Below are 25,690 nucleotides of genomic sequence, written 5' to 3'. Positions count from 1 at the left end.
AATGTACCCTGATGGCAACCATATTGAATATACGGTACAGCAACACCAAAATGGTCGATAAACAAATTATTTTGCTCAGAGAGGGGAATTGAAGGAGGAATTAAAAATCTTGAGATAACAAAGGTGGAGAGAAAAGTTACGGTTAACAAATTATAAGTTTTAAGTTAGAGATCAGAGAACAGCTTTCACAATGCATATTAAATGCATCCCATTTTGAGAAATGATAATTCTATAAATTATAAAGTGATTTTTCCCGCTCCTGTTCATTGCCCACCTCTCATCACGATCTCCATCATGCTTTTCTCATGCTTATTTTATCTCCAGCTATGCTTCTTTCTCATTAACACTGTACCGTTTTGTTAAAGTTTTAACCCGTCTGAATTTGCTGCGCTTCTCAGTGCTTATTCCCCTCATTATGCTAATGATATGCAGGGGATGTGAAATGCATTTATATTTAATACTAACGTCTCTTCTTTACACATTATAATTTTATTTTTCTGCCTTATTTGTTTTCGAACACTCTCTTCCTATTGTCGCTTTGGTTTATGTCTTTTTCTTTTTCCATCTCTGCTTGTAAAGGTTTTTGTGGTTTTATCACCAAAGCAGTCATAGTATCCATCAGCCTTAAGGGATTATTTTCTTGTTTCCGTTTTGCCATTTTCAGTCTGTTTGCGAAGCAATAAGGTACAAACATAACATTACTGCAGATGTCATCAAATGTGGAATGGTGTTATTACTGTGCAAACATTTTAAAATTCTGCCCTTTTTAGTTGTCGTGATCTTATGTTTGAATTTTTAAGCAGTGAAGCCGCTTCAATATTTGGCCATGTCCATTCTTCATCCGTCCATCAAAATGAAGAAGAAGAACATTGTAGCCCACCATATTTAATTATTGAGGGTTCTAATGGGCAATTCCAAAGGGTAATTCTGAAGGGTAAATCTAAAGGGTGATTCTAAAGGGTAATTCTAAAGAGTAATTCCAAAGAGTAATTCAAAACAGTAATTCTAAAGGGTAAATCTAAGGGGTGATTCTAAAGGGTAATTCTAAAGGGTAAATCTAAGGGGTGATTCTAAAGGGTAATTCTAAAGGATAAATCTAAGGGGTGATTCTAAAGGGTAATTCTAAAGGATAAATCTAAGGGGTGATTCTAAAGGGTAATTGTAAAGAGTAATTCAAAAGAGTAATTCTAAAGGGTAAATCTAAGGGGTAATTGTAATCGGTTATAAAGGGTCTTTCTAAAGGATAATTCTGGAACATGTAATTCTAAAGTGTAATTCTAAAGGGTAATTCTAAATGGTTATAGAGGGTAATTCTAAAAAGTAATTCTAAAGGGCAATTATAATGGGTTTTGTTCTTTTCTAGGCATTGCCTATTGCATATTAAAAATGCCACATTGAACTACTTCCTTCGGTGGGTGTGATTTTTCCCCTGATCCATGTTATGCATTAGTTCATCTTCTAATGCTCTACGATTGATTTAAGCCACAAATAATGATAGTATACAAACAGCTATACCTGCATTGTGGTATTAAAATTAACACTTTTGCGCATATAATCTTCTCTCCAGTATTTTACTTATTTTGAGCAGTCTTTGTGAGGGTTTTATTTCTCGTCTGGACTATAAACTGTCAGATTGTTGCCTCGCAGATAGGGCATTGCATCAAAACCCTATCCTTCCACGTTAAACGGGGTATCCCACCTGATACCATTAGTTAGTGGACGTCAAACATCTCACTGTGTCTTTGGCAAAGAGTGGGTGAGTTATCAGCAGAAACCTGAACAAGTTTTAAAAAATCCTGCCCTAAACTGCAGTAGCAATGGTCTGAACTCAGATATTCTTTAACACCAGGTTATGTTTGCTGCTATCTCAGAATGTGGATTGATAGATCGGCTGCATATCCCACACTATAAACACATTCATGCATGCAGGTATTCACATATTACGTGTCAATGACCGTCTTCGCGACAACGTAGGACAAAACAATATTGTTAAATGTATTTTAAAGCTCACGAGTTTTTCTACCTTTTACCAATAAACAAGGAATGTCTGGAGACAAAAGGTCTGAAGGTGAATATCGAAGAGACGAAGGTGATGGCAAGTGGTAAAGCATGTGGTGAGGTGGAAAGAACTGGGAAGTGGCCCTGTGCTGTGTGCAGGAAGGGTGTGGGAGTGAACTCTATTCAATGTACAATGTGCGCTGAGTGGGTTCATCAAAAATGTAGTGGTCTGAGAGGGTCATTAACCAGTGTGGCAGCTACATTCAAATGTAAGGTGTGCACAGAGGGAGCTGCAGATGGAGGAAATGTTGATTTGGATCTTGGAGACGGCGTGAAGCTGGAAGGTGTGAAAACATTTTGCTACCTCGGAGACATGCTGAATGGAGAAGGTGGATCAGACTCGGCAACGGTTGCCAGAGTGAGATGTGCATGGAAGAAGTTTCGGGAACTGAGTGGCGTGCTGACGAGGAGGGGAGTGTCGTTGAAGCTGAAGGGAAAGGTGTATGCTGCATGTGTGAGAAGTGTTATGATTTATGGGAGCGAGACATGGGTCATGAACATAGAGCAGCAACGAAGGCTGGAAAGGGTGGAAATGCGAATGGTTCGGTGGATGTGCAGAGTATCGTTGAGAGAGAGGAAGACAAATGATGAATTGCGAAAGATGATGGGAATAGAGCCTGTGATGGATGCTGTGAAGAGGAACAGGTTGAGATGGTTTGGTCATGTGTTGAGGAAGGATGAAAGTGACTGGTTGAGAAGAGTGATGGAAATGAATGTAGAAGGAAGTAGAGGATGGGGAGGACCGAGAAAGACTTGGCTAAAGATAGTCGAAGAAGAAATGTGGGCAAGGCGATTAACAAGGAGAGATGCAGAAAATAGGGCAAAATGGAGAAGATTGTCCCTGCTCTAGCAGGGAAAATGGCCTTAGAATGCCTGTTGTTGTTGTTGTTTACCAATAAACAAACTCTCCAATTTAAATGCAAACCTTTTTTTTGAAAAGAAACAGCAATAATGGGCTGTTTTTCTGAAAACCAATGAATAAACAGTATAATGGACAGCGAGCATCTGCTTTGAGTGGAGTAGATTGGTTTGTTGACACCCCAGTCAAGAACACCAAAGTCTCAACAATTTGTAAATGCTCCTTCCTCGCTTGATGCTCAACATTTACAAAGGATAAAGCATGGAAAAACAATCTCTAGGTTGGCGATCATCGTGCAGGCTTTTATGGGACTAATGGCCTCCTAGGTATTGAATGAAGTTCCTTGTAAGGGAACATATAATATTATTATTATAAGCTCTTCAGGAAAGCACTGCACTCTCACAATAGGTAGAAATTACCTCTCAAACGCCATCTAGAGGCGGTAATTATAGGAAAGACTTCAGATTGTCCAGGCACTGCACCTGATTTATGTTTGTTTATTTATTTATAAAGCAAAAAGCAAGCGAAGCCAAAAGCAGATTTAAGCAATTGGTTCACTTTGTCTGTCTGTCTACAGACGTCGGTCTATGATTGACGGGCTACTAAATTTCAATTGAATTTTACATTTTGAACACTGTATAACATAAATCGGAACATGAATCGGAACACAAACCTACAGCTTAGCAGTACTTTGGCTCTGAATTTTACAAGTTGTACAGAATCTCATTCCGAGTGTGGATGCGCTCAAAGGAGTGAGCTAATTATTTTAGTCTGTCTGTCTGACAGTCAAACAAAATTGAAAATCATTCCAAACAGGAAACTGTTTTCAGGAGTGGCATAAAGGACACAAAGAACAGGCATGATTAACTAATTTAACGTGTTAAATAAGGTGGTGTAAAGGAAGGTGCATCAACATCCGTAAACCACAAAAAAGGTTTTTTTTTTCTCCAGCCTTTATAACGTTTATTTTATTTCAATTGATTTATATACTTGAACACTGTAGTGGGCCATGCTTGCATACTGCAAGCAGATACTGGAGTAGAATCCATGTGCAGACATAACAAATACAACCTTTATGCATTTGATGAAGTAGATTGTGAATGAGCTTTATATCTATATATATAAAACACAGTTTGTGTGTGTGTGTGTGTAATGTTACTGATAGACTCCTAAACGGAGAGGCTCACGTGCTTGATATTTGGCATAGACATGGCCATTGAGCCTGGGAAGAACATGGCTGACCTAAAAAAAATTATTTCATAATATTTTTTTACCATATTCTTACCTCAGCGCATTTCAGCGAGGAATATTATGCACGGAATCTGAGGCGGTGGCAGAGCAGCGTGCTGATTCGCTCAGAGCGATCACGTGATGTTCCTTGCCGCCATAAACTCACAGTTACGCGTTCGCACGTAATTCAGAGCAAAAAGCGATTGCGTTTTTTCACATTTCAGCGAGGAACATTTCCATTCACACCACATAGGTTTTTTTTTCTTTCATCTTTTGATCCATATTTTTTTTCAGCGAGGAATATGATACACGGAATCTGTGTCAATGGCAGAGCAGCGCGCTGATTCGCTCAGAGCAATCACGTGATGTTCCTTGCCGCCATAAACTCACAGCAAGTAGCATAGATTTTAGCATGATTAGCATTTAGCATGATTTAGCATGATTTAGCATAGATAGTGTTGTGAAAATCAATCAAGTCCACAACTTTGTCCCATAGGTAGGTTTAATAACAATCAGATCTCTGGCATCATCCTGTAGAATACAATCATGCAACATATATCAGGATCGTGGCATCATATAGGAAGGATCGATAATATTAGTCAATGCAAGCAAGCCTAGAATGTCTGCATGTACGTACCATCCGAGTCTACATGTCATCTATCTATAATTCCAGTAATCTCTGTTTGTACGTTTGTACGTTTGTACGTCTGTACGTCTGTACGTCTGTTTGTCTGTGACCGCTGTTTCTCGACAACCACGGGTCCGATATACTTTTAACTTGCCAGGTATATTGCTGGGGACCCGAGGATGTGCCTTTTCAAGGTTTCATATTAATCGGACAATTACTTACCGAGCTATGTCCAAAAAACGATTCAACCAATCAGAGAGCAGCGAACGATCGCGTGTGCCGAACGTGGAGGACACACTCTGCCTCGGATGGCACATTTGAGAGCGTATTCATTTATTTCACGTTTGCAAACTATGTTGGCGTTAAACTATGTTTTAAAACTAATAAAACCGAATTTGCGATTCATTCGCTTTCCTGCGCGTTTGTGCACGCGATGGCGATTTCTTTACCAAACTCCGGAAGCCGTTCGCTTTGGACCAAACCATTGCATGTAAATAGAGGGGGGGGGATTGTCACCGTACTCGCAAGCCGTTCGCTTTGGACCAAACCATTTCATGTAAATAGAGGGGGGGGATATAATTTTAGATATAGATATAGTACGGGCAATGCCCTAGTAGAGTAAATGTCGAAGGAGTGGTCCGGAGTCGCGGACGTCCGAGGTCTTATAGTCACCTCTCAGTGGTTTAAGTGAGCATCACACCTGGGTTCAACTTTCATACATTTTCACTACAGATAGTAGTGTGGCGGACACGAAAGCTCACTGGCGTGAGGGAATCATTCCGCGCACCAAGTGGGCGGCGGCCACGCCCGAGGGGTAGGCGTGGCCCCGGGATATACACCAGGCGCACAGCCCGGAGCACGCCAGTGCTACAGTTGAGCTCTTATAATAAAGACTCTTGAACTTACCGCGTTGTCCGCTTCCTCCTTGTTATACAAGTAAGTGTGCGTAGCACCGCACTTCATTGGTGACCCTCCGACATTGGATCAGCCGTCGCTGACCGACCGAATACGCCATCGCAATGGCAACCAACACGGTTACGATCAAACTCCCCATGTTCTGGGAGGCTCAAGCTGAAGTATGGTTCCTGCAGGCAGAAGCCCAGTTCCGACTTCGAGGCATCACGGTGGACGAGACCATGTACTGCCATGTGGTCGCCTCCCTCGGGCCCGGCACGGCCGCCCGCGTCGTGTCGGTCCTGAGGAACCCACCGGCCGACGGCAGGTATGAGGCGATCAAGCATCTCCTCCTCGCCACGTTCGGCCTCACGGTGGACGCCCGGGCCGACCGCCTCCTGGACCTCCCCGAGCTCGGTGACACGCGACCGTCGGTCCGCATGGACCATATGCTGTCGTTGATGGGCGACGAAACCCCGAACGCTCTATTCCGGGTGTTATTTCGACGCCAGCTGCCGGCACGCGTACGCCTCGCCTTGGCCGGTTCTGCGACGACGGAACCCCGAGCTCTCGCTGCCGAGGCCGACAGGTTCTTCGCGGCTTTGGACACGCAGGCGAGTTTCGGCGCGGCGGTCGTGAATCCCGAGGCTGACCCTGATGCTGATGCACCACACCTCGTGGCTGATGCTGATGCACACCTCGCGGCCGCCGCCACGCCCCGCCCACCACCACGGAGAAAACCGCGGCCTCCGCCGCCTTCGCCGCAAACCTGGTGTTTTTTTCCACGCCCAGTTCGGCCACAAGGCTCGGCAATGTCGCCAGCCGTGCTCATTCGGCAGGTCGGGAAACGCCCGGGCCGGCCCTCGGTAGTGGCACTGAGCGCCAGCCATTCAAACAGCCTACTGTTCATCACGGACACCTTATCCGGGCGCCGTTACCTGTGCGACATGGGAGCGCAGGTGAGTGTCGTTCCTGCCGGTACGTCCGACAAGCAGTCCGCGGGCCGGGGCCCCGCGCTGCTTGCTGCCAACGGTACGTCCATTCGCACATCCGGAAAATGCTGCCTTTCTCTGCGGTTCGGAGGGCAGGTTTTCCGGTGGTCGTTTGTCACTGCCGACATGCCTATGGCACTGCTCGGCGCAGACTTCCTCTGTGCCAATGGTCTGCTGGTGGACGTAAAGCACAGAAGGCTTGTCCAGGCTGAGACGTTCAGCTCGCTCGCGTGCGCGCTGCCTGCCTCGTTGAGCAGCTCCCCGAGCGGCTCGCCGAGAGGCTTGCTGAGCGGTTCGGTTCTGGCCAGGTTCATCTGTACGTTTCCGGCAGCGAACGAATTCACCCGCCTCCTCGCCGGTTTCCCGGCCCTCACGCGGCCCACCTTCTCGGCGGGGGCCGTCAAGCACGGGGTGGAACACCACATCCCCACTGCCGGGCCACCGGTCTACGCCCGGGCACGCCGCCTCGAGCCGACGAAGCTCGCGGTCGCTAAAGCGGAGTTCGCTACGCTGGAGCAGCTCGGCATCGTGCGGCGCTCCGAGAGTGCTTGGGCGTCGCCGCTTCACATAGTGCCAAAGCCCGGTGGGGGATGGCGACCGTGCGGGGACTACCGGTGCCTCAACAACGCCACCACCCCCGACCGCTACCCCGTCCCCCACATTCAGGACTTCTCCGCCCGGTTGGCGGGCATGTCCTTCTTTTCGAAGGTGGACCTCATACGCGGCTACCATCAGGTCCCCGTCAGGCCGGAGGACATCCCGAAGACGGCGGTCATCACGCCATTCAGACTTTTCGAATTTCTTCGGATGCCCTTCGGTTTGAAGAATGCGGCTCAGGCGTTCCAGCGACTAATGGACAGCGTCTTGCGCGATTTGGATTTTGTCTACGTCTACCTGGACGACATCGTCGTCGCCAGCGCGTCCCGCGAAGAGCACCTACACCATCTCCGCACGCTCTTCGAACGTCTGGGTCAGCATGGCCTCATCGTGAACCCCACCAAGTGGCGGTTCGGCATCGCCGACATCGACTTTTTGGGGCACCGCGTCACCAGGCATGGGGCCGTCCCCCTACCAGCCAAGGTGGAGGCGGTGAAGGGGTTTCCGCGCCCTCGCACGATCAAGGGGCTCCAGGAGTTCCTGGGCATGGTAAACTTTTACGATCCGTTCCTGCCCCGCATCGCCCAGCTCCTGCGCCCCTTTCACGAGGCCCTCCGGGGCAAGCCAGGCAAAGGTGACGTTACCTGGACCGAGCAGATGGACGCGGCGTTCGCGGGTGCGAAGCTCGCCTTGGCTAACGCCACCATGCTCGCGCACCTGGCGCCCGATGCACCGATCGCCCTCACCACCGACGCCTCGGACTACGCGGTGGGCGCGGTGCACGAGCAATGGGAGCGTGGTGCTTGGCAACCGCTGGCGTTCTTCAGCCGGCAGCTTCGCCCGCTCGAACGCCGCTATAGTACCTTCGACCGCGAGTTGCTCGGGCTTCACCTGGCGGTCAGGCACTTCCGCCATCTGCTCGAGGGCCGTGCGTTCACGGCCTTCGTCGACCACAAGCCACTGGTCTTTGCGATGGGCAAGGTCGCTGAGCCGTGGTCGGCCCGGCAGCAGCGTCACCTCTCGGCCGTGTCCGAATATACAATGGACATCCGGCACGTCGCGGGGAAGGACAACCCGGGGGCGGATTGCCTTTCCCGGTCCGTCGCCCACGCAGTCCACCTTGGCATCGACTATGCTCGGATGGCGGCGGACCAGGCCGCCGACCCCGACATCCAGGCCTTGCGGACCGCCGTCACGGGCCTCCGCGTCACTGAGGTGCCATTCGACGGCACGGGCACGGCCCTCTTGTGCAACGTCTCCCTCGGGCGCCCTCGCCCCATCGTGCCCGTGGGCTGGCAGCGCCAGGTTTTTGACGCCATCCACGGCCTGTCCCACCCGGGCACGAAGGCCTCCCAGAGGTTGGTCGATGACAAGTTTGTCTGGGATGGCCTCCGGAAGGCCGTCTGCGGTTGGACCAGGACGTGCCTCGCGTGCCAGCGCGCGAAGGTGCACCGGCACACCCAGGCCCCATTGGCACCGTCACGGTGCCGGAACGTAGGTTCGACCACGTGCACGTGGACCTGGTGGGACCTCTGCCCCCCTCGTGGGGTTTCACCCATGTCCTGACAATGGTGGACCGCACCACCCGGTGGCCGGAGGCCGTGCCTTTGGCGGCGACGACGGCGGCGGACGTCGCGCAGGCGTTCATCGCCACCTGGGTCGCCCAGTTCGGCGCCCCCTTGGACATCTCGTCCGACCGTGGCCCCCAGTTCACCTCGGAGCTCTGGGGGGCAGTCGCACGGGGGCTCGGGGTCCAGCTGCACCGAACCACGGCCTACCACCCCCAGGCCAACGGCCTGTGCGAGCGGTTCCACCGCTCATTGAAGGCCGTGCTCCGGGCCACCCTCCGCGATGGCGGCTGGGTCGACAGGCTCCCCTGGGTCCTGCTGGGCCTCCGGACGGCGCCCAAGGACGACCTGCGCGCATCCGCGGCGGAGTTGGTCTTCGGACAACCGCTGTGGGTGCTGGGCGAGTTCCTCCCCGACCCCAGGGCACCATGGTCCGCGGCGCAGGAGTGCTCCGCGCTGCAGGAGACAGCCCGGAGGTTCGCCCCGGTGCCGACGGCGCACCACGGGCACCCGCCTATGCACGTCACCCCCGGAGCTTCGCACCGCGGAGTACGTCTGCATCCGGCAAGACTCCCACCGGACACCACTGTGGCCCCCGTACGACGGGCCTTTTCGCGTACTGGAGACCGGGTGAAACATTTCACCTTGGACATCGGCGGTACTCCCGACCGCGTCTCAGCGGATCGCCTCAAGCCGGCCCACCTCGACGTGGACCACCCACCGCCGTTGGCTCGGCCCCCGCGTCGGGGCCGCCGCCGCCCCCCTGCAGGCGGACCCCCGGCACCGCCCAGGCCCGCCGCCCCCCGGTCCTGCACCCATCCTGGGTGCAGCCGGAGGCATCCCAGCTGGCATCCCTGCACCCCGGACGCCGCCGGTCGCCAGAGGGCGCTTCGGCCGGGTCATCCGTTTGCCCCGCAAACTGGCCCTCCAGGTGCGCGGGAATTCTGGGGGGGCGCGTGTGGCAGACACGAAAGCTCACTGGCGTAAGGGCATCATTCCGCGCACCAAGTGGGCGGCGGCCACGCCCGAGGGGTAGGCGTGGCCGCGGGATATACACCGGGCACGCAGCCCAGAGCGCGCCAGTGCTACAGTTGAGCTTTTATAATAAAGACTCTTGAACTTACCGCATTGTCCGCTTCCTCCTTGTTATACAAGTAAGCGCGCGTAGCACCGCGCTTCAGTAGCATGTTTCACATAGATTTTTTTCAGCGAGGAATATTATATACGGAATCTTAGCCGGTGGCAGAGCAGCGCGCTGATTCGCTCAGAGCGATCACGTGATGTTCCATCCCCGCCGCCAGACCATTGAACATAAAACACAGTTTGTGTGTGTGTGTAATGTAATGTTACCTCCCCTCCCCCCCTTCCCCTCCCCTCCCTCTCCTCCCCCTCCCTCTCCTCCCCCTCCCTGCCCTCCCCTCCCCTGCCCAACCCCCTCCCCTCCCCCTCCCCACTTTCTCTGCCCTCCCCCTCTTCCTCCCCCTCCCCTCCCCTTCCCCTCCCCTCTTTCCCTCCCTTCCCCCTCCCCTCCCCCCTCTCCCTCCCCACCCCCTCTCCCTCCCCTCCCCACCCCCCCTCCCCTTCCCCCCCTCCAACCCCCTCCCCTCCCCCTCCCTCCCCTTTCTCTGCCCTCCCCCCTCTTCCTCCCCCTCCCCTCCCCCTCCTCCTCCCCTTCCCCCACCTCCCCTCCCCCTCCTCCTCCCCTTCCCCCACCTCCCCTCCCCCTCCCTCCCCTTCCCCTCCCCTCTCTCCCTCCCTTCCCCCTCCCCTCCCCCTATCCCTCCCCACCCCCTCTCCCTCCCCCTCCCCTTCCCCTCCCCTCCCCCCTCTCCCTCCCCTCCCCCCTCCACCCTCCCCTCCCCCCTCCAGCCTTCCCTTGCCCCCCTTCCCCCTCCACCCTACCCCCTCCCTTCCCCCTACAGCCTTCCCTTGCCCCCCTTCCCCCTCCACCCTCCCCTTCCCCCCTTACCCACCGCCTTCCACCCTTACCCTCCCCCTTCCCCCCTCCCCTCCCCTTCCCCCTCCTCTCCCCTCCCCCTGCCCCCCTCCCCTCCTCCTCTTCTCCCCTCCCCCCCCTCTCCTCCCCTCCCCCCCGTTCCCCTCCCCTCCCCTTCCCCCTTCCCCTCCCCTTACCCCTCCCCTCCCCCGCCCAGCAATGCCGAGTACTTCTGCTTGTATTTGATAAAGTGGATTGTGCTTTCATTCTACAAGTAGATAAATAACTCAGTTAAGTCCACAATGAGTCATCAGAATGAGTTCTCAACTTAAATTGTTTAGTGTATAGAAATTCTTCTTTTTAAAAAGTCCCAAGTTATAAAATATGAAGCCTGGTGTTGGCCTTAGCGGTTAGGGTGCCGGCTTGGGGTCCTAGGATCCTGGGGTTCGTAATCCCGGTCGATCGCTGAATCAACACCAGGGGGGTTGACTCAGCCTGTCATCCTTCCGAGGTCGGCAAATTGAGTACAAGTTCACTGGTAGTTCCCTGTGTGTCGCAAGAGGCGACTAACAGGGTTGGTGCAGGAAGAGCATCCGGCCATAAAACATTGCTTCAAAAAGGGGACCACGGTGCCCAAAAAAGGCCAACCCCTGCTCTCTGGGGAAAAATGGACTCTAAAGGTGGTTCCCAAGTTATAAAATATAAATATTGTTTATATACTAATGGGTTGCTAGGCAATGATAAGAAGAGAAGTTTATGTTTCCAAGTCGAAGGCAAATGTTAATGGTTGACTGGAAATTATAAACCGAATTTGAAAATAGTGTTATTGTCCGCAAAATAACACATTCATATTATTGTACGTGTTCCCACGTCAACAGATCCAAGTCGAGTCAGCATCTTTATTTTTGATACGTTGGTTGAATTTAGATTAGTAACAACACTGGTACACATCAGGTACTGCCACCCATGCACACGCAAGCTACCTGCAAGTGCTGCCAATATCCTTGTACCCCTTCATCACCAATTGCTTCCATAGGTACCTATCCCATTCCAATTAAAACCCTGTACTATTTCTGCTGCCACAACCTTTCTGGATAAATCATTCCATGCATTAACCCAAGTTATAAAAACCTCTGCCTTATTATCATCCTAAATCTCCTCTTTATTTTCAGGCCATGGTCCATTGTTCTATCACTGCCTATGTTGTTGAAAATCTGTTCCACATTAATTTTGTTGATATTTTCTTTATTATTCCTCAATCAAATACTTCCTTTCTGATGTATAACGTCCCGCCTCCTTCAGCTACTCCTCATAGCTTAGTACAGCTAGCCCTGGAATCATTCTAGTAGCTCTGCGCTCTACCCTCTCCATGGAGACTATGTCTTTCCTCTAATGTGGCAACCAAATCTGTACACAATATTCTAGATGAGGCCTTACTAAATTCCTACAGTGTTGACACTACCTCTTTTGATTTATAATTTATCCCCCTACGAATACAACATAAAACTGTATTAGCTTTACCTTTAGCAGCCTGGGACTGTGCTGTCTGCTTACGCACCATATCTATTACCACCCCCAGATCCTTCTCCTGTGTCGCATGCACCAAGGCTCTCCCTTGCATTATGTATTCCCTATTTTCATTGTTCTTACTCATCGCCTGCACCTTACATTGCTTATGTTAAACTGCATCTGCCAATCTTTTGACCAATCTATGAAAGTAACTGGGCTTTCCTGAATTTGATGACCCCTTCTCTGCTAAAACCTAGGCATGTGGGCATACACAAATGCATATGTCCTAGCCCACCTGGCCAGAATGCATGGTCATTCCAGCAACATTGGGGATCACTGGCCTCTTATGAAGCTGTCCTTTTTAGCCCCCTTTGGATTTAGTCCGAAAAGGGGGCTTATGGATTAGATCTCGTCCGTCCATGCATGCATCCGTCCACAACCATATATAGGACATATATGTACTGATTTTGTTAATTCTTGGCAAAAACCACAATACATGATGGCTTACATATGCACATGATTTTTTTTTCGAGATCAGATCCAAGATGCTCGACTGGCGGCCATTTTGTGACTTAAACGTGTTCCCAACCATTTCCCGAACATGCATGGTCCGATTTTGTTCACACTTGGCACAAGCCCAGCACATGACAGGAGACACATTATTTTGCGATCTGATCACTGATCAAAGATGGCTGACTGGTAGACTGGCGGCCATATTAGTTGTAAACCCCCCCCCCCCCCCCCTGCTGTTGAACACATCCTCCATCCACATACAGTACATTTACCGATCTTGTTCAAACTTGCCACACAGCTACCCTTTAGTATTACAATTTGATGAATTGTCATTCTTAGAGTTAATTTTTAAAATATGAGGCCTGGTGTTGGCTCAGCGGTTAGGGTGCTGGCGTGGGATCCTCAATTGAATCCATTTTAAATTCAGGGTGTAACACAAGAAAAGGTGAAAAAAGTCAAGGGGTTTGAACACTTTCTGAAGGCATTAGTGACATTAGTGACCCATTCACCGTGTCAAATGAGGGTGCAGACATGTATCTATTCTATTCATTCTCATATTCACTGAAATGCTGTGACGAGCCTTCAGAGAAACTGACAACGGTGTTATGATCCACGAATATGCATGGACGGAAGCGTCTTCCACCGACACAGATCCTTTCTTAAGTCTAAAAGCACTGACGTCTTACTCTATGAACTGATGTTTGCTGATGACTCTGCACACATTGTTAACACACTCGAGGATATCCAAGTAACTGGCTGCTTCTAACATGCCTGAAAAGCATTCAGTCTCGCCATCAACAAAAGAAAGACAAAGGTCCTTTGCCAAACAAAGCCAGGCAACACTCATGGGTTTGCATCAATACCGCACCACTGAACACCGTGCCGAAGTTGTATTATCTTGGCAGTACAACAGAACAGAAGCCACTGCTTGATGACAACATATCTCACAGGATTGCTAAAGTGAGTTCTGCTTCTGGTTAGCCGAATAATAGTCTCTGTTGAAAGCACGGTGTAAAGTTTAAAATGCAGATTGCTGTTTATCAAGCCATCATGCTAACTTACAACGCTCTTTTGGGTCACAATCTTGTTTGGATAGCGTAAGAGAGGCATGTGACGTGTCTCAAGCAGTTCCACCTCCATTGTCTCCTTTTAATGGGCAGGATTAACTGCCAATGTAAAATGTTGAATAGCACAGTTCTTCCATGTTATGGCATAACTAGTATGTGGACATTTTTGATACCTGGCCAGTATAATTGAGCTGGATGCCTAATTCGGATATCCGACAGCCAAATACCAAGGTATTATAAAGCTATCCAGTTGTTTAATGGCTACTGGTCATGTGGATGGCAGCGGAAAGGATGCAATAATTCAAAGGAAGCTAACTTCAAAGCCTGTCACGTTGACCGATGTTTTTTCTTTCGTTACAGGAGTGAGGCTCATGGGGTTACGGGAGACCTTCACCAAAGACATGTTGATCTGGAGAGATGCGTCTACATTATATCGCTACTTTTAAGGAGCAGAGGAATACACATTTGATGTAGAAATGCACCCAAAAGAAAACAGCTTCCATCTCTTGGAGAATTCATCTGCGATATCTCCAACACATCTTACGCTTGGTCTCCGTTCTCACAAGAGGACGTGCAGCTAATGTTGTACATCTAACTGACAGGACACAACATCACATCGTTACTTGTGGGCATTAAAGATCCCCGAGGGCCTTTGGAGAAGAAAAGGTTATTGTGTGCCAGTGTGGTTAGCTAAGCCCAGGGAGGAGGTGCACCACTAGGATGCCATTGCCATCGGGGATCATTGCCATTCCCGTTGTGACATATGATGGCCTCTGCCTTTTGGGCTCCCCAACGATCATTACAGGGCTAGACAACCACCTTTAGAGGCCATTTTCCCCCCGCAGAGCTGGGGTTAGCCTTTTTCGGGCACCGTGGTCCCCTTTTTGAAGCAATGTTTTGTGGCCGGATGCCCTTCCTGCCGCCAACCCTGTTAGTCGCCTCTTGCTACACACAGGGAATTACCAGTGAACTGGTACTCAATTTGCCGACATCGGAAGGTGACAGGCTGAGTCAAGCCCCCTGGTGTTGGTTCAACGATCGACCGGGATTCGAACCCAGGATCCCAAGCCGGCACCCAAACCGCTAAGCCAACACCAGGCTCATTACAGGGCTAGACAGACAGGCTGAAAAGACTTTTATAACCTCGTTCAAAATCGACCTCATTTTCCAATGATAAATGCAAGTTTTATAAACTAGTAATGCCTGCTGATACCATCACGCATGATTGTGATAAGTTTGAAAAGCTGGATATACACAGAGAGAAGCAAAATTGAAGATGTTGTAATCTCAGTGAAACTCAATAAGAATGGAATTTCCGAGAGCAAAGCCACATTACTAATCCAGCATAGATCTCATTTCGGCAAATGGGCTCTATTTATAGCTGTAGTGGACTGCAGTGAGTGTATGCACAGGTGATCTTCATTAACTCTAAGAAGGACAAGATTGTCATTGTTTTGATGGATAGAATCACTGCTTTTGTAAGAAGGGCCGAGGGATATAATCCTGCACGACAGAGGAGGAAGAGATACAATGTGTCCAAAGTCTTTAAAAGGTGAACTTTACCTTTTACCCCACATGCGTGAAGCGAAAGCGGGGTTAAGCAATATTGGTTCTTGTCCGTCTGTCTTATCATTTTATTATCGTCAGTTTATGATCGAGGAACAATTAATTTAAATTTAATGTGATATTTTGAACACAAATCGGAATATGAATCGGAAAACAAACCTGCCGTTTAACGTACTTACTCTCTGAATTTGGCCCGATCGCCCATGCGCAGAAAGGAGTGAGATAATTTTAAAGCGGTGAAGCCGCTTCAATATCTGGCTATGTCCTTCTATCCATCAAAAAATGAAGAAGAAGAATCTTTCTAACCCACCGTGCTTAATTCCAAAGGATAATTCCAGAGGGTAATTCTAAAAGGGTAATTCTAAAAGGGTAATTCTAAATGATAATTCTAATGGGTAATTCTAAAGGGTAATTCTATAGGGTAATTCTAAAGGGTAATTCTAAATGGTAATTCTAAAGGGTAATTCTAAAGGGTAATTATATAGGGTAATTCTATAGGGTAATTCTAATGGGTAATTCTAAATGGTAATTCTAAATGGTAATTCAATAGGGTAATTCTAATGGGTAATTCTAAAATTTCGTTCTAAAGTCCTGTGATTTTAGATTTACCTTTAGATTTACTTTTATCTGCAGTTTTGCCTTTTGGGTGTTTGTTATCGTTTTGATCTCTATTCATCTGGCCAAGTCATGTCAAATGCCACGCCATCATGCCAAGTTATAAAGTCAAGTGTGACCTGTGATTTTGCATGTTATTATAACACACTTTTCTTCTTCTTCTTTAAAAGGTTGGTTTCGATTTGCTCACCAAATCTCTTCATTTCAAATAAAAATTCAATCTCTTACAGTTCTTCCTTCCGACATTCCCTAAACTCACCTGCATTCCACCCCTCCTCCAACGTTTTCAAACGGATCTCTGACTTGAAAATCACAAGAAACTCATTTTGCCAAAAAATGTTTGTTTTCCATTAATCGTCCAACACTTTCTAAAATCCAAACTCATCCTTCCCCTCCTAAACTCCCTCCTCACCCATCCATTTCAAATCTCCCCCTTGCCCCTCCCATCCTGAACTCCCTCCTCACTCCTCCCCTCCTAAACTCCCTCCTCACCCCTCCCCTCCCAAACTCCCCCTCACCCTCCCCTCCAAAATTCCCCCCTCACCCCTGCATTTCAAAACTCACCCTTCCCCCCTCCCCCTCCCCTTCAAATCTCCCCAATCTCCTTTTTTCTCTATTGCTCCCCTCTCACTCCTCCTCCTCAAAGCGTCCTCCTCGCTTCCTCTCCCTTCCAACTCTTACCTTCATCTCCACCAACCTTCTTCCTCGCTCTGCCCCCCCCTCAAACAACACCTCACTGTGCCTCATCCAATCACCAACAAACATGTTGTCCTCCTCATCCTCCCCTTTCTCCTAGCTCTTCTGAAATCTCTGACACACTATCATGACTAACTTCCCTGCAAATTTCTGCTGCTATTCTTCTGCTCCAATCGGTTCATCTGACCAAATGCTTGTTAAAGTGGACATCTCTCTGGCCATTCTCAGAGAGCCTCCTCAGCGTTGACGAGTCTGGCATTTGACTCAGGCCAACTGGCGCAATATTCAAGCAGCCAGTAAATCATCTGGACTGGTCTCCCATCTCTACCGCCTCTGACATCAACTCATCCTGGGAATTCTTCCAAAGTAAACTGCTCTCTCTCATGCACAGATTTATCCCATCTCGTCTTCAGTTGTCATACCCTTCCTCCCGTCCATGGTACACGGAATCTTGTGGTGAGGCAGTTGCCCTGAAACAACTTGCCGTTGCCTCCTGGAAGGCAAATTCATTTCCTTTCACAAAGCCCAGAACAAGTGTGTGTCCACCCTCAGGAGAGCCAGGAAACAATAACTCTCTACTCTCAAGCATGAACTCTGAAACCTGTCTCCCTCTTCCAAATCCTGGTGGCATCTTGTCAAATCTGTTTCTGGTGTTTGTTCCTCCTCCATCTCCTCCCTTACCTCAAATGGCTACACAGCTGACTCCGCACGTGAAAAAGCTGAATGCCTCAACTCTGTGTTTGTCTCAAAATCTTGTGTCCCAAACCAGCCTCTCTCTGTACCAACCGTACCCAGTCTCAATGTACCCACCCTACCCTTCCTGTTCAGACTGGAGTTCCCCAAGGCAGTGTTCTGGGCCCTGTGCTTTTTCTGGTCTTCATCAATGATCTCTCCGACTCTCTGGAAAATCCTCTCTGTCTCTTTGCTGATGCCTCCACTCTCTGCAGCTCCACACCTCATCCCTCAGATCGGCAGTCTGCAGCCTCCTCACTATCTGCAGACCTGGACAAAATCATAGACTGGTTAAACAAGTGGAACATATCTTTCAATCCTGACAAATCTCACACTCTCACTATGACTCTCCGAAAAGACCATCTGGACAACCCTCCCTTCTAATTTCTCAACAATCCTTTCCAAGAAGTTATGTCACTCAAGCTCTTGGGTCTCACAATCTGCCATGATCTTTCCTGGGAAAACCGCATTTCAAAGCTGGCCTCCAAAGCCAGTCGCTGACTGGGCATCCCCCTCCCCTTCAAATTTCCCCACCCTCCTTTTTTCTCTAATTCTCGTGCATAGAAGTCCTTCCTTGGTACACCTGAGCTCCTCAAACCATACAAGGCTTTCATCTGCAGCTCAATGGAATGCTGCTCTCCCCTCTGGGATGGTGCTCCTGCCTCACACCTAGCTCGGCTTTAAGCTCTTGAAACCAAAGCTTTCAGAATCATTGGAATCTCCCGCAATGATGCTAACACTGAGGGCCTTTCACTCACTCACCGCAGGGAGGTTGGTGGTCTTTCTGTCTTCTACCGACTCCTCTCTGGCCTAGCCCCCCTGTCTGTGCTGTTTTTGTTTTGTTTGTTTTTTTGTATACAAGATCGAGGCTCGTGTAGGAGCTAACATCGATCACAAAAATCTGTCGAACGCAGACCCTGGGAAGTGGGTGTGGCATGTGTGAGGGTGCAATATCAGAGTGAAGAAGAGGATGTCGATATGGCTATGTAAGATGCCTATTGATGCTGCGTTCTATGGTGATCAATAAAGCCTCCATCGCTCCTAAACTGTGACTCAATGTCGTCTTATTACAGTGTATAAGAGCGATGTGTAAGACTTCTTGAGTAGTGCTAAACTTCCGGATTTTTTAACGATCTTTAAAATCATAATTTTATTAAAATTGAAGTATGCACTTGAACACTGTGTGGGGTATCTTGTTTTATGAACTCTATAGTTACCTCCACCAACAAAGGTAAATGGAGGTTATGTTTTTACCCCTGTCTGTCTGTCCGTTTGATACTTGGCAAAAAATATTATTTTTGACAAGCATGTTGATCACTCCGCTTTGTGTGTTTGTTTGTCTGCCCGCTCACTTATACATGCCTACAGGTCACAATTTTAAACCAATCTTCACGAAACTTCACCCAATGGTAGGGTTTGTGGTCCGACAAAATCTTATCTATTTTTGAGGTCAAAAGGTCAACACAGGCCAAAGGTCAATCACTTTTTTTCAAATTTCTAAAATCCTCAATTTTCATCCAATTGACTTGAAATTTGTATAGGATTTTCATATCACCTAACTGAATTCAACCACCAACTATTTTGGAGATCAACATGGGCCAAAAGGTCAACCATTTTTTTTTGAATTTCTAAAATCCTCAATTTTCATCCAATTGACTTGAAATCTGAATAGGATTTGCATATTAGCTTACTGAAACCAACCACTAACTATTTATGAGGTCAAACATAGGCCAAAAAGTCAACATAGGCCGAATTTTTAAAATTGCCAATTTTCATCCGATTAATTTTACATTTGAAGACGATATGCATATCTGGTCACTGAATTCAGCCCCCAACTATTTTTGAGGTCAACAAAGGCCAAAAGGTCAACATAGGCCAAAAGGTCAACATAGGCCAAAAGGTCAACATAGGCCAGATTTCTAAAATCCTCATTGTTCATCCGATTGACTTTTAATTTGAGTAGGCTTTTCATATCCGCCAACTGAAATCAATCACCAACTATTTTTGAGATCAAAATAGGCCAAAAGGTCAACATAGGCCTAAGGTCAACAACTTTTTCGCAATTTCTAAAATCCTCAATTCTCATCCGATTGACTTGAAATCTGAATAGGATTTGCATATCAGCTTACTAAAACCAACCACCAACTATTTTTGAGGTCAACATAGGCCCAAAGGTCAACATAGGCCAAATTTCTAAAATTGACAATTTTCATCTGATTAACTTAATTTGAAGAAGATTTGCATATCAGGTCACACAATTCAACCACAAATTATTTGTGAAGTCAAAAGGATGCTTTACCGAGTGCCATTCTACTTTGTTCTCTTTTGCCAAGTGTCGCTCTATGAGCGATTTTTCATCTGTCTGTCTGTGAACAAAATATCTCAAAAAGTGGTGGACGGATTGAGAAGAAATTTGGCAGAGATGTAGCGTATGTGACAAGGACGAAATTATTAGATTTTGGTGAAGATCCGGATTAGGATCCTTTGGGAGATAGGGACAAAAACGATACATAGCAGGATATCTCAAAAAGTTGTGGACGGATTTGGATGAAACTTGGCGGACCGGTTGGGTGTCTGACAAAGACGATTCCATTCGATTTTGGTGAAGATCTGAATATGGATTCGGATATGAGAATATTTTTTTAAAAGTGATTCTTCACTATTGGGAGATAGTCCCAAAAACGATGCATAGCAGGATATCTCAAAAAGTTATGGATGGATTTGGACGAAACTTGGTGGACAGGTTTGTGTGTGCGACAAGGAAGAATCCATTCAAATTTGGTGAAGATCCGGATCCAGCTAGTAGAATTTTAAAAGTGATTCTTCACCTTTGAGTGATATGGCCAACCAGGCGGAGGTATGCTCTCTACTGAGTGCTGTTCTAGTTTTAAAACTGTGAACATTTGCAGTTAACATCATTTTATGAGCGTAATGGCATTGACAACAGAATGTTCCCAGATGAGATTAATAGATTTAAATTGAAAACAAACATGCAAATGTGATGAGAATGGATGATTTAAGATACAAAAATTTGAAATAATACGTTGTTTACATTGTGTGAAAGAACATCAATAACCAAGAACCAACTATTAGTTATTTTCTGGAAATCATACTCGATCATGTGTATGCTTTCAAATGTGCCCGTTCAGCTTATGCTGTTTATGACAATCTCCCTGGAAATGGGAGATTGTGGTCAAGTGACCCTGACCCTGAATGTCTTGGTTGAAATCCCATATTTCACATTATAAGCATAGCAACTTGATTTTAAACCATGTGATTTCATTCGGACTCACTGCTATGAGCCAGATGTGTCGAAAACACTCCATTCAATGTCCATCATAAAGGATGTTATATCAATTGCCATAATTACTTGCATGTGTAAGGGGAGATCAAATGTTTGCATAATTAAATGAAATCGCTGATAAGTTGCTTTTTATCGTTTGAATTGTTCTGTGTCAGATGATCAATATGAAATTAAACAAAGTACTTTGAGCCTGCTAAATTTAAATCGATAATCATTACGACTGTAGGTTTGTTGCAAAAATACCAAAACACTCTTTTGCAAATGTCCTACATAAAAAGACCTGCCATGTTGGCACAACTTGGCCTTCATTAGAACTTCATGTGGTTGACTCTAATGGGTAGTTATAATGCTGTGTGCTCTAAATCATGAGCCTATAGGTATGTAGAGACAATAGTAATGGAGGACTCAAATGGATTTTTTTTTAACTAACGAGACCTCTGACCTTTGACCTATTGACTCCATAATTGAATCCGTTCATCTTTGCATCAATATACATACTTGTACCAAGATTGACTTAGATCCTTAAGTTTGACTCTTACGTTATTGCGGTAACGAAAACATATAAGCTGAATGCCTCAACTCTGTGTTTGCCTCTAAATCTTGTGTCCCAAACCCATCCCTCTCTGTACCCACCGTACCCAGTCGTACCCAGCTGCTCCTGGACTCTGTGTCCTTTCCTCCTGACAAGGTGGAAAAGTTTCTGTCAACCCTCGACTCTGATTCTGCAACTAGACCTGACGGCATCAGCCCACGGGTCCTAAAATCCTGTTCTTCCGCTCTTTCACTCCCTCTCTCTGTTCTCTTCACCCTCTCTTTTGCTCAAGGTCATCTGCCATCTGCTTGGAAATCAGCCAACATCACCGCTTTACACAAAAAAGGTGCAAAAACAGATCCTAGCAACTACAGACCAATCAGCCTCCTCCCAATTATCAGCAAAGTCATGGAATCCATCATTGCTTCGGATATGAAATATTTCCTCTTCTCCAATGGCTTGATCTCTGATCATCAATTTGGTTTCAGACCAGGTCACTCTACTCTGAACATGCTGCTTCTGCTGTCTCAACAATGGATGGAGGTTCTCAATGCCAAACAGGAAATTAGAGCTGTCTCCCTTGACATATCAGGTGCCTTCGATACGGTCTGGCACCCCGCTCTGCTCACCAAACTCTCCTCCTATGGTATCCATGGAAATCTCCACGCATGGCTGGCGGACTTCCTCTCTAGTCTTAGTCAACGTGTGGCCCTGAATGGGTTTCTCTCATCTCCCCTTCCTGTTAAGGCTGGAGTTCCCCAAGGGAGTGTTCTGGGCCCTGTGCTTTTTCTGGTCTTCATCAATGATCTCTCTGACTCTCTTGAACATCCTCTCTATCTCTTTGCTGATGAGTCCACTCTCTGCCGCTCCATTCCTCATCCTTCAGATCGGCAGTCTGCAGCCTCCTCACTCTCTGCTGACCTGGAAAAAATCACAGACTGGTCAAACATGTGGAACATGTCTTTCAATCCTGACAAATCTCACACTCTTACGATGTCTCTCTGAAAAGACCGACTGGACAACCCTCGCATCCACTTTCTGAATAATCCTCTCCAAGAAGTTCTGTCACTCAAGCTTTTGGGTCTCACTATCTGCCATGATCTTTCCTGGGAAAACCACATTTCAAATCTGGCCTCCAAAGCCAGTCGCCGACTGGGCATCCTCCATCGTGTGAAGTCCTTCCTTGGCACACCTGAGCTACTCACCACATACAAGCTTTCATCCGCAGCTCAATGGAATACTGCTTTCCCCTCTGGGCTGGTGCTCCAACCTCACACCTCGCTCGTCTTCACGCTGTTGAAACCAAAGCGTTCAGAATCATTGGAATCTCCCGCGATGAAGCTAACTCCGAGGGCCTTTCACTTACTCACTGCAGGCAGGTTGGTGGTCTTTCCGTCTTATACCGACTCCTCTCTGGCCTGGCTCCCCCAGCTCTCTCTGGGCTCTGTCCCCCAAATATTCCTACAGGTCGCACAAGATCTGCCTGCAACCCTCTTATGGTTAAACTGCCAAAATCAAGACTCTCTGCTCACCTTCACTCCTTCATTCCTCTTTTCTCCCACCTCTGGAACAAACTCCCTCACTCTCTTCAATCCCACTCCTCCCTCCAGGTCTTTAAAACAGCTGTTCACCACCAACTCTTATCTTCCCCCATCCAAAACCTTGATCTTTTCTACCCCCGCTAATTTCACCCCAAATCCACTTTTTTGAAATACCAACTTCTTTCCTGGAAGTCCTTGCAGTGTCTTTGTGTTTTATACTTCTCCCCCCCCCCCACCCCCATTCCCACGCCTCCTCCCCCAATCCCTCTCCCTCCCACAGATCTCCCGATGTCCCTGCTCTCAAATGTTGTGTTTGTGTGCTTCCCCTTCTCTCCCCATCTTGTTTACCACTGCCCTTTTTATATACTTTGTCTGTTTGATTTGTTTGTGTGATAAATGTTAGCTCTTTCACGAGCCTCGATTCTGTATACAAATAATAATAATAATAATAATAATATTATTTTTTCCCACATGGGGATGGACAGTCAGACGGACGGACGGACAGACAGCCAAAAGGATGGATGGACCAGACGGACAACCCGAAAATATAGTGCCTCCAGCGACGGTGGAGGCATACTACTCTTCAGAAAAAAAATATAGTCCTGTTGCGTCTGTGGAAAAATAAAGATGATGAATTTTCCAAACCAAATCATGACAGCCTTGAGGAAGAGGGTGAAGTGACGTTTAAGGCATCAGTCTCATGCCTCATATGTATTTATTCTGCCACTAAAGGTGGGCGTAGGTTATGTTTTCATTCCTGTCTGTTTGTCTGGCTGTCTGTTTTTTTTTGTCTGTCTGTGAGCAAGATATCTCAAAAGGTTGTGGACAGACTTGGACAAAATTTGGTGGACAGGATGGATATGTGACAACGATGAAATGATTAGATTTTGGTGAAGATTCGGATCTGGATCGGATAATTTTTAAATGATTCTTCACCATTGAGAGATGGGGCCAAAACGATATATAGCATGATGTCGCAAAAGGTTATGGACGACCTGAGACAAAACTAGGTGAATGAGTTGGTTCGGTGACAAGAACAAGTCGATTCGGTTTTGGGTCAGGTGCGGATCCAGATCTGTGGTATACAAAACGTAAACTGTTAAGCCTGGCGGAGGTGCAGTATGCTTTCTTCAGAGTGCCATTCTAGTTTACTTTGTGGTTATAATCAGTGCTACGCATGTGCGGCATTAAAAAGGTTGGACGAATGAGATGCTCACAAAGGCTGAGAGCATTAATGTATATTTTAGTGTGTTGGTCAAGTGGATGGCATTCCTCCATATGGCCATCTATTCATTGCGTCAGTTTCGGACAAACTAAAAAATTCCATATCTTTCTTAACCTTTTCAATGCTTTCCTCTTTTGGACATCCTCTTGACCTTCTTCCTTCTACAATGAGCTTTATTGTTTTCTTTACAGTTTAATCTTCTGACCTTTGTTGCACATGTCCAAGTCTTCTCTTCCTAAGTTAGTCTTCTCTAGCATTGATTTTTTTTTTTTATCTCTTCCTGATTTCTGAGCTCAGTATTCTTTTTTTCAGAGACACCAGCAGGGTACCTGTCTCTGACGGTTTGTAGACGTCTCACCTCAAATAAGCAATTTTTTGGAGTGTGTATTGGTATAAACGTTAATTCAACATAACGTGATGATGTGTACCATGACGTGTGTTTAATGTTTCCCTTATAGAGAATGGCGGGTCTGCTCTCAAGAAGAAAAAAAAAATGTCATGCAAAGTACAATATAGTACTTTTAAAATCCAAATAAACAATAGTTGCCATGAAAACAGCAATTTGCTAATTTGAGAAATTTGACCTATAAAGAGTTTTACATGATGGAATATTGTACGTACCAAATTTGGTTGATACATTTTATAATTTCCGGCCGATAGGTGTTTTACATGTTTTGGAAGGCATTGACCTTGACATTTGACTAATTTTCACCAGATTGTATACACATATACTACACATACATATAATAAATAAGCTGTGTGTTTTAATCTGATATCTTGAAAAATACCTGAGGTTTGGCAATAACAAAATCAGGAAAAAAATCCCTTTTGATTATAATGTGGGTGAAATTGTTGTCAGGAACATTTTTGCCACGTGGGACTTTTCTCTCTGCCACGTGGGACTTTTCTCTCTGCCACGTGGGACTTTTCTCTTTGCCACGTGGGACAATTCTCTCTGCCACATGGAAATTTTCTCTTTCCCATGTGGGACTTTTCCCTTTGCCATGTGGGACTTTTCTCTTTGCCACGTGGGACTTTTCTCTTTGCCACGTGGGACTTTTCTCTTTGCCACGTGGGACTTTTCCCTTTGCCATGTGGGACTTTTCTCTTGCCACGTGGGACTTTTCTCTTTGCCGCATGGGACTTTTCTCTTTGTCATGTAGGAAGTTTCTCTTTGTCATGTAGGACTTCTCTCTTTGCTACATGGGACTTTTATCTTTGCCACGTGGGACTTTTCTCTTTGCCACGTGGGACTTTTCTCTTTGCCACATGGGACTTTTCTCTTTGTCATGTAGGAAGTTTCTCTTTGTCATGTAGGACTTCTCTCTTTGCTACATGGGACTTTTATCTTTGCCACGTGGGACTTTTCTCTTTGCCACGTGGGACTTTTCTCTTTGCCACATGGGACTTTTCTCTTTGCCACGTGGGACTTTTCTCTTTGCCACGTGGGACTTTTCTCTTTGCCACGTGGGACTTTTCTCTTTTTATTTTTAAAGCTCTCTTTATATATGGCATGGTCCACCTAACACTCCCTCCCCCCACCCCCCCCCCCAATCCGCCACCCCCTTCGCGAGCCACTCACGTCCCCCCTCCCTCCCCCCAGTGTCTCTGGACAGCAGTGTGTCTTT

The 25,690-nt window shown here is 47.2% G+C and overlaps 1 protein-coding gene across 7 annotated transcripts in view; it reads right to left on the bottom strand.

Annotated features, from left to right (window-relative positions):
• Window positions 1-25,690, bottom strand: part of LOC137425883 (RNA binding protein fox-1 homolog 3) — a 375,403-nt gene that overhangs the window by 63,294 nt on the left and 286,419 nt on the right. The window lies entirely within an intron of this gene.

Source organism: Myxine glutinosa, chromosome 1, assembly GCF_964187855.1.
Source record: "Myxine glutinosa chromosome 1, kmMyxGlut1.1, whole genome shotgun sequence".
Classification (NCBI taxonomy): domain Eukaryota; kingdom Metazoa; phylum Chordata; class Myxini; order Myxiniformes; family Myxinidae; genus Myxine; species Myxine glutinosa.
The sequence above is the reverse complement of the archived record's forward strand: the minus strand, read 5'-3'. Positions and strand labels throughout refer to the sequence as shown.